Below are 18,954 nucleotides of genomic sequence, written 5' to 3'. Positions count from 1 at the left end.
ACCTGCTGATGACTAGATCCAACTGGTGCCAGTAGCAGGACCGCGGGTGTTTCCAAGACACCTGGTGGATATCCTTGCATTTGAAGAAGGTGTTGGTCACACATAGACCATGATAGTAGCACAGCTCCATCAGTCATTGGCCGTTGTCATTGATTTTGCCCCTTCCGTAGACATCTAGGCAGGTGGGCTAGGCCTTGTGATCAGCACTCACTCTGGCGTTGAAGCCTCCGAATAGGTAGAGGCCTTCTGTGATGGGAATCCCACATATCACTTCATCTAGGGACTCGAAGAGCTGGTCTTTTTCGTCTGGGTTGGAGTAGAGGGTTGGAGCGTATGCACTGACGATGGTTGCTGGGCATGAAGCTGTTGAAAGCCGGAGGGCAAGGATTCTCTCGCTGCCAGTTGACAGTGGCTCAATGTATGTGACAGGGTGTCTTCACAACAAAACCAACACCGTGCTGACAGGATTCATCCAAGGACTTTCCATGTCCTTGGATGACTTTCCAAGGACTCTTGCTTGCCTCTACTGGTGGTTGGCTCTCACTGTGGTATTGTATCACTTCCTGTTCCGGAGCACAGCGGTGTTTTTCTGTATCTGTTAGCTGTTTAATCTGCGCAGTTAGATTGATCTAGTTATCTAGATTACGATTTGTTTCCCAGTGTAATCTTTACGTGCCTTAACTAAAGCACTCCTTCTGCTGAATCACCTCTAAATTATTTACACATTAGTCACTTTGCGTGTTTTTAGGAATCCGCTAGCTTAGCGTAGCTACTAGCTCTTAGCCGATTTAGCATGGCGGCTTCTCCTGTCTCTCCCGCACTTTTCTGCTCTGGGTGTGAAATGTTTAGTTATTCCTCGGCCTCCTTTAGCAGTAACGGTACTTGTAATAAGTGTAGCTTATTCGTAGCTTTGGAGGCCAGGCTGGGCGAATTGGAGACTCGGCTCCGCACCGTGGAAAATTCTACAGTTAGCCAGGCCCCTGTAGTCGGTGCGGACCAAGGTAGCTTAGCCACCGTTAGTTACCCCCTGGCAGATCCCGAGCAGCCGGGAAAGCAGGCTGACTGGGTGACTGTGAGGAGGAAGCGTAGCCCTAAACAGAAGCCCCGTGTACACCGCCAACCCGTTCACATCTCTAACCGTTTTTCCCCACTCGACAAAACACCCGCCGAGGATCAAACTCTGGTTATTGGCGACTCTGTTTTGAGAAATGTGAAGTTAGCGACACCAGCAACCATAGTCAATTGTCTTCCGGGGGCCAGAGCAGGCGACATTGAAGGAAATTTGAAACTGCTGGCTAAGGCTAAGCGTAAATTTGGTAAGATTGTAATTCACGTCGGCAGTAATGACACCCGGTTACGCCAATCGGAGGTCACTAAAATTAACATTAAATCGGTGTGTAACTTTGCAAAAACAATGTCGGACTCTGTAGTTTTCTCTGGGCCCCTCCCCAATCGGACCGGGAGTGACATGTTTAGCCGCATGTTCTCCTTGAATTGCTGGCTGTCTGAGTGGTGTCCAAAAAATGAGGTGGGCTTCATAGATAATTGGCAAAGCTTCTGGGGAAAACCTGGTCTTGTTAGGAGAGACGGCATTCATCCCACTTTGGATGGAGCAGCTCTCATTTCTAGAAATCTGGCCAATTTTCTTAAATCCTCCAAACCGTGACTATCCAGGGTTGGGACCAGGAAGCAGAGTTGTAGTCTTACACACCTCTCTGCAGCTTCTCTCCCCCTGCCATCCCCTCATTACCCCATCCCCGTAGAGACGGTGCCTGCTCCCAGACTACCAATAACCAGCAAAAATCTATTTAAGCATAAAAATTCAAAAAGAAAAAATAATATAGCACCTTCAACTGCACCACAGACTAAACAGTTAAATGTGGTCTATTAAACATTAGGTCTCTCTCTTCTAAGTCCCTGTTGGTAAATGATATAATAATTGATCACATATTGATTTATTCTGCCTAACAGAAACCTGGTTACAGCAGGATGAATATGTTAGTTTAAATGAGTCAACACCCCCGAGTCACACTAACTGTCAGAACGCTCGTAGCACGGGCCGGGGCGGTGGATTAGCAGCAATCTTCCATTCCAGCTTATTAATTAATCAAAACCCAGACAGAGCTTTAATTCATTTGAAAGCTTGTCTCTTAGTCTTGTCCATCCAAATTGGAAGTCCCAAAAACCAGTTTTATTTGTTATTATCTATCGTCCACCTGGTCGTTACTGTGAGTTTCTCTGTGAATTTTCAGACCTTTTGTCTGACTTAGTGCTTAGCTCAGATAAGATAATTATAGTGGGCGATTTTAACATCCACACAGATGCTGAGAATGACAGCCTCAACACTGCATTTAATCTATTATTAGACTCTATTGGCTTTGCTCAAAAAGTAAATGAGTCCACCCACCACTTTAATCATATCTTAGATCTTGTTCTGACTTATGGTATGGAAATAGAAGACTTAACAGTATTCCCTGAAAACTCCTTCTGTCTGATCATTTTTTAATAACATTTACATTTACTCTGATGACTACCCAGCAGTAGGGAATAAGTTTCATTACACTAGAAGTCTTTCAGAAAGCACTGTAACTAGGTTTAAGGATATGATTCCTTCTTTATGTTCTCTAATGCCATATAACAACACAGTGCAGAGTAGCTACCTAAACTCTGTAAGGGAGATAGAGTATCTCGTCAATAGTTTTACATCCTCATTGAAGACAACTTTGGATGCTGTAGCTCCTCTGAAAAAGAGAGCTTTAAATCAGAAGTGTCTGACTCCATGGTTTAACTCTCAAACTCGTAGCTTAAAGCAGATAACCCGTAAGTTGGAGAGGAAATGGCGTCTCACTAATTTAGAAGATCTTCACTTAGCCTGGAAAAAGAGTCTGTTGCTCTATAAAAAAGCCCTCCGTAAAGCTAGGACATCTTTCTACTCATCACTAATTGAAGAAAATAAGAACAACCCCAGGTTTCTTTTCAGCACTGTAGCCAGGCTGACAAAGAGTCAGAGCTCTATTGAGCTGAGTATTCCATTAACTTTAACTAGTAATGACTTCATGACTTTCTTTGCTACAAAATTTTAACTATTAGAGAAAAAATTACTCATAACCATCCCAAAGACGTATCGTTATCTTTGGCTGCTTTCAGTGATGCCGGTATTTGGTTAGACTCTTTCTCTCCGATTGTTCTGTCTGAGTTATTTTCATTAGTTACTTCATCCAAACCATCAACATGTTTATTAGACCCCATTCCTACCAGGCTGCTCAAGGAAGCCCTACCATTATTTAATGCTTCGATCTTAAATATGATCAATCTATCTTTGTTAGTTGGCTATGTACCACAGGCTTTTAAGGTGGCAGTAATTAAACCATTACTTAAAAAGCCATCACTTGACCCAGCTATCTTAGCTAATTATAGGCCAATCTCCAACCTTCCTTTTCTCTCAAAAATTCTTGAAAGGGTAGTTGTAAAACAGCTAACTGATCATCTGCAGAGGAATGGTCTATTTGAAGAGTTTCAGTCAGGTTTTAGAATTCATCATAGTACAGAAACAGCATTAGTGAAGGTTTCAAATGATCTTCTTATGGCCTCGGACAGTGGACTCATCTCTGTGCTTGTTCTGTTAGACCTCAGTGCTGCTTTTGATACTGTTGACCATAAAATTTTATTACAGAGATTAGAGCATGCCATAGGTATTAAAGGCACTGCGCTGCGGTGGTTTGAATCATATTTGTCTAATAGATTGCAATTTGTTCATGTAAATGGGGAATCTTCTTCACAGACTAAAGTTAATTATGGAGTTCCACAAGGTTCTGTGCTAGGACCAATTTTATTCACTTTATATATGCTTCCCTTAGGCAGTATTATTAGACGGTATTGCTTAAATTTTCATTGTTACGCAGATGATACCCAGCTTTATCTATCCATGAAGCCAGAGGACACACACCAATTAGCTAAACTGCAGGATTGTCTTACAGACATAAAGACATGGATGACCTCTAATTTCCTGCTTTTAAACTCAGATAAAACTGAGTTATTGTACTTGGCCCCACAAATCTTAGAAACATGGTGTCTAACCAGATCCTTACTCTGGATGGCATTACCCTGACCTCTAGTAATACTGTGAGAAATCTTGGAGTCATTTTTGATCAGGATATGTCATTCAAAGCGCATATTAAACAAATATGTAGGACTGCTTTTTTGCATTTACGCAATATCTCTAAAATCAGAAAGGTCTTGTCTCAGAGTGATGCTGAAAAACTAATTCATGCATTTATTTCCTCTAGGCTGGACTATTGTAATTCATTATTATCAGGTTGTCCTAAAAGTTCCCTAAAAAGCCTTCAGTTAATTCAAAATGCTGCAGCTAGAGTACTGACGGGGACTAGAAGGAGAGAGCATATCTCACCCATTTTGGCCTCTCTTCATTGGCTTCCTGTTAATTCTAGAATAGAATTTAAAATTCTTCTTCTTACTTATAAGGTTTTGATAATCAGGTCCCATCTTATCTTAGGGACCTCGTAGTACCATATCACCCCAATAGAGCGCTTCGCTCTCAGACTGCAGGCTTACTTGTAGTTCCTAGGGTTTGTAAGAGTAGAATGGGAGGCAGAGCCTTCAGCTTTCAGGCTCCCCTCCTGTGGAACCAGCTCCCAATTCGGATCAGGAAGACAGACACCCTCTCTACTTTTAAGATTAGGCTTAAAACTTTCCTTTTTGCTAAAGCTTATAGTTAGGGCTGGATCAGGTGACCCTGAACCATCCCTTAGTTATGCTGCTATAGACGTAGACTGCTGGGGGGTTCCCATGATGCACTGTTTCTTTCTCTTTTTGCTCTGTATGCACCACTCTGCATTTAATCATTAGTGATCGATCTCTGCTCCCCTCCACAGCATGTCTTTTTCCTGGTTCTCTCCCTCAGCCCCAACCAGTCCCAGCAGAAGACTGCCCCTCCCTGAGCCTGGTTCTGCTGGAGGTTTCTTCCTGTTAAAAGGGAGTTTTCCTTCCCACTGTAGCCAAGTGCTTGCTCCCAGGGGGTCGTTTTGACCGTTGGGGTTTTACATAATTATTGTATGGCCTTGCCTTACAATATAAAGCGCCTTGGGGCAACTGTTTGTTGTGATTTGGCCCTATATAAAAAAAAATTGATTGATTGATTGATGTCAAAAGAAGGTGTAAGTTGCCTCCTTGATGGTACTGCTGTCTGCCAGCCAAGTTTCCTGGAGGCAGGCAATGTCAACATTTAGTCGTGAGAGTTCCCTGTCAATGATGGCAGTTTTGCGGGCATTGTTAATTTGCTGCATATCAGCAGAAAGGCCAGGGCACATGGTCCTGACATTCCAGCTTGCAAAACGAAGAGCTGGGGTCTTCTTTCTTCTTTTGTCCTTGTTGCTTGGTGCAGAATGTGTGGCCTGCCTTTCGAGGATTACTCTAAGGTTCACGCATCCAGTGGAGCAAGCAAGCCATGGTGAGACAGCACCTTACTTGCTGGGGGCTGCCCATCTTGAGGCGGGCCGTTGCTGTCCATTGAGATGTGATGATCCCTCCCACCATCAGAAGTGACTCTTGGCACTCGTTTCCATCACCAAACAGATGAGCTTATAACCACTAAACTTCCACTTCTGGAGGTGTGCCGACATCTTGTGATGACGCTGGAGAGTCCTCTCAGTGCAGCTACAAAGCCTGGGCAGGCTAAAATCTGCTGTTGTCCATGCAGCAGGTCCCCGTCTCCACACTGTCAATGTTGTCCAAAGGAAAGGCAGAAGCCAATGCAGTTTGGCAGTGGCAGCATCGCAGGAGTTGCTGAGAAAGTGCTGGGGTTCAGCAACAGCTTTAGCATAAATACTGAACAAAATAATCTGCACAGCTGGTCTGCTCTGTGTAAAGCCACCTCCAGATCTGAAAAGCCAAGCAGAGTAGGTCCTACTCAGTACTTGGATGGGAGACATCTTAGGAACATGAGGTGCTGTGTGTCTGTTTCTTTAGGTAAAAATACAGTTGCGTCAGGAAGGACATCAAAAATAAAACATGTTCCAAATTCCAATGTGGACCTGTACTGGATCTGGATCTGCTGTGGTAACAAATAAAGGACAAATTTCACTTTGCTTTCCATTTCCAGGCATGAGAATGAGAAGTCCTGTAAAATCCTGAAAGTTAGCAGGGGGGTCTGGGGCCCACTGTGCAGAGCCCTGGTGAGAGGCCAGGTGGCTCCTGGGTTTTATGGCAATATTACACCTATTTTAATTCTTGTTTTGGCTTCAATAAAAAAAAACACTTTTCACATACACTGTATCTATAGATTGCCAGTAAAATGGAAATAATCTGAAAATGCAGGTACTGTTTTTCAAGAGTTATTTCTTACTATGATAATATGTGATTCTAGCCATAGCTGTGGAATTTCAGCCAGCTCGGCTGCACATACTTGATTCAGTGGACTCAGATCAAATTAATCAAAACCATTACTGGTTTCAAAGTCATCATGGTTCAAGTGCATAACTTTATTCTTAAATATTACAAGTAAATGGACTGCATTTATATAGCACTTTTCCATCTGCATCAGAAGCTCAAAGATCTTTACAGTTATGTCTTGTATTCACACAGACACACACCGATGCAGGCTGCTGCCATGCAAGGTGCTCACTACACACCAGGAGCAACTAGGACATTCAGGACTTTGTCCAAGGGCCCTTAGTGATTTTCAAGTCTGGTTGGGTTTTGAATGGAGGATTCTCTGGTCTGAAACCCAAAGTTTAACCACTAGACGATCACCTAAGTAGTAAGTTATTACTATTAAATAATGTTATTTTAAAAAAATACTAGAATGTGGTTAATATTATTATGTGCAATAAAAGTCTTTAAAATGTCTTCAAAAGTGGACCTTTAAGGGGTTTGGTGGACCCTTTCCCATCCCTCACCATGGTGGGTCCACCCCTGTAACCGAGGAAGACACACTCTATGTGCGAGCTGCAGAACAGACAACAAGAGAAAAAGGGTTCACTGGCTGTTTTTAATCACTGTTATCGGCTCTGCAAATTTGCTCTGCAAGACAGATTTGCACGGGTGATGAGCTAAAAGAGACTTACTTCGTATTCAAAGCAAAGTAGTGTGTTTGTGTATTTTTTACAAATACACAGCGCTGTGTGCTGGTTGCTGCTGCAGCAAACACTGACTGTGCGCTCCAACTTATAGACAACGCGAGAGGAAGCATGCGCTTTTTTAGTGAATCAAGTTTAACTGACTAAACAAATAAATAAACAAAATAAATAAAATAAATAATAAACTAAATAAACTAAATAAACAAAAAAAAAGCCTTTATCGAGTCAATTCTTATGAGAATCAGAGTTTTGATCTGTTTGTCACCAGGGTGCACAGAGGCTTTTGAGGAAATCAATGTGGAAAAGCCACACTCTGCAACCCCAGGGACATCACTGAAGCGAAGCACGCAGCTCCAACCCGTCCACTCAGTGTGGGATTTTACTACGAATGTATTGAAATAAACATTGTTATGACTTTAAGAACAAATGACACATGTTGTTTGTCAAACCATGAGGGTGGCCCAGATGGATCAGGGATCAGCTGTTATCCATTACACCATCTGCATCAGACACTTGCATCTGATGCAGATGGAAAAGCGCTATATAAATGCAATCCATTTACACCACTAATTCTAATACGTATATTCAGTAAAACTTCCAACAGTTCATTGCAAATCTAAATCATCTGAACACAGGGCCGTTTCAAGCATTTGGGGCTCCCAAGCAAAATGTACTTAGGGGCCCCCCTACGCCTCCCCACACCTCCACACCTATCCAAAGCCTACATGAACCACAGCAAAGACACACCATTTAAGCTCACACTTATAAAATATTTCTTTGACAGTGCATTTGAACATTTGAAAAAAAAAACCCACCACCATCCCATAATAATCAATATATCAAGAGAGTGCAAATTGTGTAGTAACTACAAAATCCAAAATACTTCAAAAAATGTGCACAGTAACTAAATCAAACATACTTTCAAAATGTTACTAAAAATACGAGGTCTGTCCATAAAGTATCGTACCTTTTTATTTTTTTTTTAAACTATATGGATTTGATTCATATGTTTTCACGTCAGACAAGCTTGAAGCCTTGTGCGCATGCGTGAGTTTTTCCACGCCTGTCAGTGACGTCATTCGCCTGTGAGCACGCCTTGTGGAAGGAGTGGTCCCGCCCCGTCATCGGATTTTCATTGTCTGGAAATTTGGAAGCGAGACAAAGGAACACCTCCGTTTCGGCGTGTCAGAGGACAAGTTTGGACATGTCCAGCTCTCCACAATTTCACTGATACTTACTGGACTGGTAAGCATTGAAAGCCGAGATAGACATGTCCAAACTTGTCCTCTGACACGCCGAAATGGAGGTGTTCCTTTGTCTCGCTTCCAAAGCGAATCGGTCGTGACGCGCGAAGCCTCCGCGTGGCTTTCCATGACAAAATCTCTTGTTAAAAGTGAAATCTGCTGGAAAATGGCTGATGTCCAGCTCTTGTGATAACCAGAGAAAGAGCACACAACGGTCTCGTATCCACAGAGCCATCAGCTCAGAAATGGTCCGGTGGCTTGTGCCGTGTCGTCGCTGCTCGGAGCACGGCGTGCTGAGTGTCCTTAAAGGGGTCCTTAAAGCTGTACTACCAGACCTTATTCTCTTGAAGCCCGTAAAATTTTCACCAAATGCCGGATAAATTTTTCGAATAGTTTCCAGCTGCCAGTCTCTAACAGCTTCTGAAAAAATTCTGATGGAAAAAACCCCAAATCATTCCGCCATTTCCAGACAATGAAAATCCGACGACGGGGCGGGACCACTCCTTCCACAAGGCGTGCTCACAGGCGAATGACGTCACCGACAGGCGTGGAAAAACTCATGCATGCGCACAAGGGTTCAAGCTTGTCTGACGTGAAAACATATGAATCAAATCCATATAGTTAAAAAAAAATAAAAAGGTACGATATTTTATGGACAGACCTCGTAAGTCATTAACAAACCAATATTTAAATGTGAACAGGTATAGTTGTTAATGCTGCATTTACACATAAAAACAAGTCACATATGCCACGAAGTATACATTTTTGGCCGCTTATCATGAATGTGATGATTTGAGGCAGAGGCGTCAGGTGTCCTTAGGAACAGCTGCGACCTGTTACCACGCATTACGATTAATGGCACATGTTGCTGGTGAATTATCAGGAACCAATACACATGGTCAAGAATCAAGTTCAGCGCTGTTGCTCACTGTTCTGCGCTACTGTGCGTAACAGCGCATCGTTACAGTCTGTGATGTTGTGAATGAGGCACCTTGTCTCCACACACACACACATACACACACACACACCCATATTCATCCATAACCTGCTGAACAATTCAGATCGCTCCAGTTTGCTCCTCAAAATCCACAGCTGAAGAACTTTGTAATTGCATGCTTAGTTGGGCTCTGTGCCGTGGAGTGGCACAGAAGGAGGAGGAGACGGAGAGAACCTGATGTGTGGCTTCACATGGCTCTCGTCTCGCTTGTTTTCCCAAACATCAGGCACAGCAGCAGCAGCAGCAGGTGGAACACCTGCAGGAGCGCGCTGAGGAGCATTGGAACGAGACTTTTAGCTGACTTGGTGTCACTGTCCTTCTTTGGCATATTGCAGCAATGAAACTGAATGCGGTGCAGCAGGGTTTAATTGTGCGCACGTCAGAGAAGAACGCTGTCACGCTCTATTAAGGATCACCACTAATCAAGATGGATCAACACGCTCAGTTGCAACCTCCATGACATGAGGCGAAATAAAGGTGGTGTGTGACATTCTTGGACAATTTTTTGACAGGCAAAAACATGCTCCACGAAAATCATGAATATCATGCACCAACACACACTATCAAGAAACCTATTCAGATGCGTTAAGTCATATTAAGATTGTCAGGAATGTGCCAAGAATTAAGTAAATATGACATTTGTTACACGTCCTGCCTATGTGTAAACGCAGCATAACTTAAGAGGAGCAGATGTGGTATCATAGATATTATGTTCGCATGTCTACATATGAGTCCTTGAGTTTTATGCTCATAACCCTACAGCATAGGGTGATGTGAGACTAAGGAAGTTGTCTGAGCATTGTTCAGTAGATTAGTTTTTTGGAAACTCAGTTGAAGATGCAACACTGTTAATATAACACAGCCAGGCAAATAGCTAACATAAATATTATATTTTGTTGATACGTAGGCCTAATTCATCCAATGCAAATTACCACTTACCGCAGTCCTGTTTTTTTCTTTTCTTCCTCTTCCTTTCTCTTCTTTCTTTTCTGGCTTCCTGACAGATAACTGAAGTTTTATATTTTGCTGGTGTCCCAAGTCCAGTCGAAATGAACTAGTACACATCAAGATGAGCTCCACCGCGCAACTTTGCTGCACATGCGCATCTCTCTCTACCCCGGACTTTACACCTCACCATTGAGTTGAGCTACGTCACGTGGCTGGCTACTGTGGGAGGGGCCACCTTGAGGGAGATTCCAATAATAGTGTCACTTTCCTGCAGTGGACTATCACAGAATTTAAAGGGGAACTCACACAGTTTGTCGTTGCATTAAATTCATAACTGGTCGTTGTCTGGGGACCCAAGGCCAGGTCTGGGCTCCAGGCAATTGATTGGCTTGTTTGCCTTATTACAGTGGGTCTGTCTGAACATACTAATAGTTGTACAGTTGTAGATGACAACTGCTGTTTGTCTTTCACTTGTATTGTGTATCAAATGGGCCATGTTAATGTAGATTGCATCTGATCATCTGGGACTGTAGGTGGCCCTCCAAAGTGCAGATAGCCAGAACCAAAACACTTTGCAAATCTAAACACCATGTGCAAAGCATGCATATTCACAAAAACATGGCATACTAACGTTCCATGCTAACGTTCAGATGTATCAAAAGTGAGGTAGTGATGTATCAAAAATGACTATAGGAATGCTCAGCGTGCCACGCAAAAACTATGGCTAGTGTTCACACATTTCTACAGCTATTGTTCCACTGCCAACCTGTAGAGGTGATGCTGGGAACCATTAATAGTGTGAAAACAAGATGTCATCATAGTGATGTGCACATCAGAGACACACTTATGAACAATTAACACACCCAAGTGTTTGCAATTATATGGGTGGGCATAAAATCATACGCAAAGTGATGCGTAAAATGGTATCTCTGTCTGCCTGTCTCTCTCCAATATGAATGGTATTGGAACCCGATACCGTGATCGGATCGGTTTCATCCCTAGTAATAACAAGTAATGAAGATGGTTAAGGGAAATGTATTGGAGTAAAAGTATACATTTTATGAGGAAATGTAGTGGAGTAAAAGTGAAAGTCAACAGAAATGTCAATAACAAAGTAATATTCAATATTCGATATTATCAATATTATTAGAATATGTCAATATTCTACTTAAGTATAGTAACTATTTCTACTTTGTTACATTAGAACACTGTTTCTTTGTGCATGATCCAGCATGCAGGTGCCTCACTGTTTTTACTGCTGTGTTGTTGGCTTGCTCAGTAATTTTGTCCACAAATGTCAGGTCCAATTAGCATTAATCCATTAATATCAGGGTGGCATTTGCAGTAATGTTATTTCATGTTGTTGTGGTGAAGAAAGAGATTCAAGTCAAAGCTGCAAATGTTACAGCCATTACCTACATGCAGTAACTGAAATAATGGCATCACATACAGACATGACTCAAGTGAGATTTATTTTTGGTGCATGAATTTTGTGGCAATAAAATCACACTTTGCACCACTGATCAAATATGTAGTGGCAACAAACACACCCAAGAATTTAACACTTTTACACAGTACAGACCTAAAATCAGGTAGACTATGTCTTTTATGAATATGTATACCTCCATGCAAGAACAATAAAATTAGCAACCAAACAAACATTTGTCATTTGGCTTATTTATCGTTAACTGTAAAACATTACACTCATGCTCACATAACATTAAGGTCTTTTTGCCAAGGGTTGTGTCGCACATAAACATTGGTTACACAACCTGCACAATTTCCAGCTGTATTTTTCTGTTTCTTTCTTATCTGTAAACTTTCAGAAAATGGATACAAACGTGAACCAAATGATGCAGAGTGCAGACAGAAGGCTCTGCCCATATCCGTATATAACCCTGAGCATACCATATTTTCCAGAATATAAGTCGCACCAGGGTATAAGTCGCACTTAAAAAAATGCAAAATGCGAGGAAACTGCTTCTTTCAGCCACTGAACAAATAACCGTACGAGGGTAGGCTGAAAAGTTCTAAGGCTCACCAAGAAGGAGAAATGCCATTTCAATAAAACTTGGCATGCATTAAGTTCAACTCTTCCAATGACTAACTGTGTTATTTTCTTCCAGGTTGTAAGGTAGTTTGTGGTTCATAGCCAAGTTTGAAAGTTCGTGGTAGAGGGAAATGGCAAAAATGGACAAAATCTGGCATCGCGGTGTGATTAAGTACCTGCATAAGAAGGGGTTAAAGCCCAAGGACATTCATGCGGATATGGTTGCTACATTAGGGGATGAATCTCCCTCCATATCTACAGTGCAGAAGTGGGCAGGTGAATTTAAGAGGGGCAGAGAGAGCCTTGAAGACGACCCAAGGTCTGGGCGGCCTGCAACAGCCACAACCCAGAAAAACATTGACCTTGTTCATGAAATGGTGATGGACGACAGACGATCAACAATTAATCAGCTAGTAGATGCTGTGAAAATATCCCGTGAGAGAATTGAACACATTCTGCATGAAGAACTTGGAATGTCAAAGGTGTCAGCTCAGTGGGTGCCACATCTTCTGACGCCTGATCAGAAACGCACCAGGCTAGTCATGTCGAAGGCAAACTTGGCGCAATTTGAAGAGGATCCAGCCAATTACATGGAACGTTTTCTTACCCAGGATGAGTGTTGGGTTCACCACTTTGAACCAGAGACAAAAAACAATTGATGCAGTGGAAACACCCAAGGTCACCACCTCCAAAGAAGGCAAGGTCGTTTCGTCTGCGGGGAAGGTCATGGTTTCAGTTTTCTGGGATGCCAAGGGCATTGTGTTCATGGACTATCTTGAAAAGGGACAAACCATAAATGGACAGTACTATTCTAACCTACTGAGACAGTTACGCGAGGCTATCAAAAAGATGTGACCAGAAAAGCTGACGAAAGGGGTGATGTTCCATCAAGACAATGTCCCAGCTCACAAGTCAACAGTGGCCATGGCCACTATCCACGAGTGTGGATTCGAACTGGTAGATCACCCACCATACTCCCCTGACTTGGCACCCTCGGACTTTCATCTGTTCCCAAACCTGAAAAAAAAACTTGGCTGGGAAGCACTATCGGAACAATGATGAGGTGATGGCTGCCGATAAGGACTATTTTGACTCTCAAGATGAAAGCTTCTATGCCATGGGAATCAAAGCACTCAAGCACCGCTGGAAGAAGTGTGTGGAGTTACAGGGAGACTATGTAGAAAAATAATCCTGAATTTGTTCAATTCGACAACTGCATCATAGTCAGCCTTAGAACTTTTCAGCCTACCCTCGTATGTGGAAAAAGTGAAGTGCTGTGAATACTTTCCAGATGCACTGTATGTGAGGTGAATGTACCATGGAGAAACAGCCTGCGAGGCAGGCCTGGTGGCCCATACCACCAACCGAAGGTTTCTCCCTCTTGACGTGGACCAGGCTCTTCTCGTGGATCTTCTCACCTACGGTGGCCGCTGGAATCACGTTTTGTGATCAGAGGACAGACTGGGTTTTAATCTTTTGGGACTTTTCCTCTTCCAAATTGAATAATTAACAGTGTATTATCACACATAATTTTTGAGCCGAACTCTGACCTCTTCTAGGTTACTATTCTATGTGGAACATTTCCCAAAGTGACAGAGGGATCTAACGCACATATGGTAAGCGGCATTTATCTGTTTACTGATTATGTTGTTACTCTGCTGTCGACAAGAACATCTTTTCGTTTACGGCATAGCAAATGCGGGAACAGTGCACAGGAACAACTGTGTGTTGCAGCTGTTTGTGTCATTCGACAGCACTATTTGCTGTTTGCCAAAAACATTTGTTCATATTTGTTTGCTTAAAAAGTGAGAATGACTGCTAGCTGTATTTTGTCTGGACCCTGACATGAGGAAAAGCTCAGTATAGTAACACCATCATGATCACTCATATAACGAACACTTTAATTGTGACCCGACTCGGTTCTAAACGTATGTGGCGTTGGGGTTTGGTTCTTTTCAGGTGTTTTGTGTTCTTTTCATGTGATTTTAGCCCTCTGTCTCCTGCTGCAGACGAACTTAGGAGAACTTTCCCCCCACTGCAGGAGAACTTTTCCTGCCACATTCTTCTCCTGCAGCGTGCCATGCAGCGTGCCGTGCAGCGTGCCGTGCAGCGAGCGCTGCAGGCGTGAGTTTTTTTTGACCGGGGCCATTTCCCCCCTGAAACCTTTTAAATTTAGAACTCTCTGAAACACTATTGCCTGCATTTTGAGGGCCAAATTTTGTGAAGTGGTATTAATATGAGTGAAGCAAGGTGCAGTGGCGCAAAGCTCACTCATGGTACAGGGAGTCCCAAACAGGAAGTACCAAATTTTGAGTCAGCAGTGAAACAGGAAATGTCAAACACTTCCTGGATTGACACTTCCTGGATTGACAGACGAGATCTCATGGAATCTCGCAGGAATTCAGTGGTAAGTTCACACTGTGCCAAATTTTGAGTCCACAGTGAAACAGGAAATGTCAAATGTTGAACACTTCCTGGCATGGGTGTAGCTGGGTTGCACTGGACTTCCCTGAAATCTGATTGGACACCCCAGGTGCCACTGGGATAATTGACATGTCATGGCACAACACATCTGGTTGAAAAGAGCCATTTTGAAATCGATGACACTCATTGACTGCAAGTTCCATCCTGTAGTAGTTGGTGCTGTGTTCCACAAAAAGTTCTAATCCACCTTAGTAGAAGAAGAAAAATGTTTGAGCCAGTTTTGAATTTGAACACATCGTCTGAACCACAGACTCCTAGTTATATTGGTGAGTAAACAGTCATTTTCTAATGTCTAAATGATCTTCCTTAAACTCAAACTGATACAACTACAACTTGGTATAAATTTAATTAAAAAGGTAAACTATAACTTCCTGATGGAGTGGTTCAGAGGAGGTTTTTCTTAAAAAGACCTGGAAGTTCAGCTAATTTGACCATATTGTGCAGCCCTACTGTGAAGTAGCTGAAAAGTTAGAATCTGAATTTATATCAACATAAAAAATACTTAAAGTGGTAGGGGGCTAAGAGAGGGCATAGTTGGGGGGGGTCAGGGTTAGATTTTTAGCCATGCATATGCTCCTCAGAAGCATTTACTGAAAACAAGTTTGATGGACCTAAATGAGATGATGAGGACTCTTTATCCAGGCATGTGAGAATGCAAATCAAGAAAATGCTTAAAGTGGCAGGGGGTTAAGAGGGCCATAGTTGGGGGTTCTGGGGCCCAAACTCCCCAGAAGCAGAAGATTTTTTGGCCATGATTATGGTGTTTTTTGGGAACTATATTTTGTTAGCTGGGATGTGTTTGTGCACATGATCATGCACTAGTTTTATTTCCCTCACATAATCTGTTTCTCTCCTCTGTTGACCATTTATTCTCCTCCACATTTCTTTCTGCATTCTTTTTGTTTATGTTTCACCTTCAACTGCTCTCTCTCCATGCATCTGTTCTTCCTGCACAGTATTTCCCCCTCTCTCTCATGTCCCCATACTTTCACTGTTAACTGCTTGGTGTTCTGTTTAAGCCACATTTATGTTCACCACCATTGCCAGATTGTTTTAAATTCTGCCCTAGCTCTCCCATGTTCAGTTTATTCTTCATCTTCTCTTTGTGTATGACCTCTCTGCTGTTTGTGACCTTGGAGTTTGTCTGCTGGATTCAACTCATTTGCATGGTAGGACTGAACTTTATTATTGATCTGTTCTCGATCATTGGAGTAACCTTGACGTTTCCTTCAGAAAGACTGTCACCTGTTGGAGTGTTTTTCTGTGTACCAACCTTGGCTGACATCAACAGCCGGGCTCCTGTTTGCAAGTTCAATTGATTTCTAAGAACTGTTACATATCCATCCATAGTCTATACCAACTTACTCCAATTAATGGTCACAGGGGGCTGAAGCCTATCCAGCACTACTGTAACATATGCATTTGTGCAGTAAAACTGCTTTTGTCTGAAACATTTCCTCTCTCTCTCTCTCTCTCTCTCTCTCTCTCTCTCTCTCTCTCTCTCTCTCTCTCTCTCTCTCTCTCTCTCTCTCAGAATGTTGCACAGACTCACAGCAAGTTGACACATTCAGTGACAGTGGGGCTGCTTCCTTGGTAGCACGCAGTCACATAATAAGTTAGCCCACATGTTCTCTATCTTTATCTATGGTTTAAACATCAAGCTCCACTATTTTCAATCAATCAATCAATTTTTTTATATAGCGCCAAATCACAACAAACAGTTGCCCCAAGGCGCTTTATATTGTAAGGCAAGGCCATACAATAATCATGTAAAACCCCAACGGTCAAAACGACCCCCTGTGAGCAAGCACTTGGCTACAGTGGGAAGGAAAAACTCCCTTTTAACAGGAAGAAACCTCCAGCAGAACCAGGCTCAGGGAGGGGCAGTCTTCTGCTGGGACTGGTTGGGGCTGAGGGAGAGAACCAGGAAAAAGACATGCTGTGGAGGGGAGCAGAGATCGATCACTAATGATTAAATGCAGAGTGGTGCATACAGAGCAAAAAGAGAAAGAAACAGTGCATCATGGGAACCCCCCAGCAGTCTACGTCTACAGCAGTATAACTAAGGGATGGTTCAGGGTCACCTGATCCAGCCCTAACTATAAGCTTTAGCAAAAAGGAAAGTTTTAAGCCTAATCTTAAAAGTAGAGAGGGTGTCTGTCTCCCTGATCTGAATTGGGAGCTGGTTCCACAGGAGAGGAGCCTGAAAGCTGAAGGCTCTGCCTCCCATTCTACTCTTACAAACCCTAGGAACTACAAGTAAGCCTGCAGTCTGAGAGCGAAGCGCTCTATTGGGGTGATATGGTACTACGAGGTCCCTAAGATAAGATGGGACCTGATTATTCAAAACCTTATAAGTAAGAAGAAGAATTTTAAATTCTATTCTAGAATTAACAGGAAGCCAATGAAGAGAGGCCAATATGGGTGAGATATGCTCTCTCCTTCTAATTTTGTCTGTTATTAAATCACTAATCAAGCTTGTCACCTGAACACAGTGGTAAATTCAACCAATCAGCTTTATTCCCTGAATAGTACAAGTAACAGGTCTGTTTCCACCTTTGTGTGTGTGTCTCCATTGCAGGGCCCTCACCTGAAAATTTTTTGGAGTCCCTACTTTGAGGTAGGTACCTCTAAGCGATTGATGAACTCATATAGGAAAAGATGGCTTGATACCACAAGCAGAAGAAACAAAAAAGCTGGGATAGCAGACGTAACAGGTGTTGTTGGTTTCCTCCTCAGTGGTCAAGGTCCAGCAAATGTTTGAATCTTCAAGGAAGAATAAGAAAATCTACATGTTGTATCAGTGCACTTGGATACCCTTGAAAATAACCAAACCACAAAACAGTGTTGAGAGAAATTAGTAAAAATTAAAGCAGGACTACAAATGTCTGAAAGAATACAACATAAGTGACTCACACACTGTCGTGCTGTAATGTGGGGACAAAAGACTTATTGCTTTGTTTGACCGCGGACTGACACAGTGGTGGACACTGCGTCAAGAAGCTTGGAATCAAGGTAGTGGTGGATTCAAGGTGGTCCCCATATTTAAAAACAGGAGAGTGTGTGCCAATTACAGGGGTATCACACTACTCAGCCTCCCTGGTAAAGTCTACTCCAGGATGCTGGAAAGGAGGCCAATACTCAAATCTCTGATTGAAGAGGAACAATGTGGGTTCCATTCTGGTCATGTAACAACCGACCAGCTCTTCACTCTCACAAGGATCCTGGAGGGTGCCTGGGAGTATGCCCATCAAATCTGCATGTGCTTTGTGGAGTTGGAGAAGGCGTATGATTGGGTAATCTGGGAGATACTGTGGGAGGTGCTGCGGGAGTATGAAGTGAGGGGGTCCCTTCTCAGAGCCATCCAATCTCTGTACTCACAAAGTGAAAGCTGTGTTCGTGTGCTCGGCAGAATGTCGGACTCGTTTCTGGTGGGGGTTGCCTCCGCCAGGGCTGCACCTTGTCATTAATTCTGTTTGTGATATTCATAGGCAGGATATCGAGGTGTAGCCGGGGAGGAGGGTTTCCATTTTGTTGGGCTCAGGGTCTCATCACTGCTTTTTCTGGATGATGTGGTCCTCTTGGCTTCATCAGCCTGTGACCTCCAACACTCACTGGATCAGTTCGGAGCCAAATGTGAAGTGGCTGGGATGAGGATCAGCGCCTCTTAATCTGAGGCCATGGTTCTCAGCAGGAAACCAATGGATTACCTACTCCAGGTAGGGAATGCGGTCGTGCCCCAAGTGAAGGAGTCAAGTATCACGGAGATTTGTTCACGAGTGAGGGGACAATGGAGTGTGAGACTGGCTGGAGAATTGGTGCAGCAGATGTGGTATTGCATTCGCTCTACCATAGTGTTGTGATGAAAAGGGAGCTGAGCCAAAAGGCGAAGTTCTCGATCTACTGGTCAGTCTTCGTTCCTACTCTCACTTATGGTAATAAGGGTTGGGTCATGACCGAAAGATCTAGATTGCGGGTAGAAGTGGCCGAAAGGGAGACACCAGCCACCCTCCTGAAGGCGGTCATCCGTGGAACAGACATCCGTTTGCTCCTTCACATTGAAAGGAGCCAACTGAGGTGCTTTGGGCATCTGGTAAGGATTCAAGATTCAAGATTCAAACAACTTTATTGAGCCCT

At 43.1% G+C, this 18,954-nt stretch overlaps 1 long non-coding RNA gene across 1 annotated transcript; it reads right to left on the bottom strand.

Annotated features, from left to right (window-relative positions):
- Positions 1-1,543: 1,543 nt before the first annotated feature.
- On the bottom strand, positions 1,544-14,262 carry LOC117522602. Its single transcript, XR_004564253.1, has 3 exons — positions 14,179-14,262; positions 14,006-14,007; positions 1,544-1,554 (listed from the first exon to the last, which is right to left on the bottom strand). It is a non-coding gene; the product is annotated as an uncharacterized LOC117522602 (long non-coding RNA).
- Between the last annotated feature and the right edge of the window lie 4,692 nt (positions 14,263-18,954).

Source organism: Thalassophryne amazonica, chromosome 12 (assembly GCF_902500255.1).
Source record: "Thalassophryne amazonica chromosome 12, fThaAma1.1, whole genome shotgun sequence".
Lineage (NCBI taxonomy): Eukaryota > Metazoa > Chordata > Actinopteri > Batrachoidiformes > Batrachoididae > Thalassophryne > Thalassophryne amazonica.
Note: the sequence above shows the minus strand (reverse complement) of the source record. Positions and strands in the feature narration are given on the sequence as shown.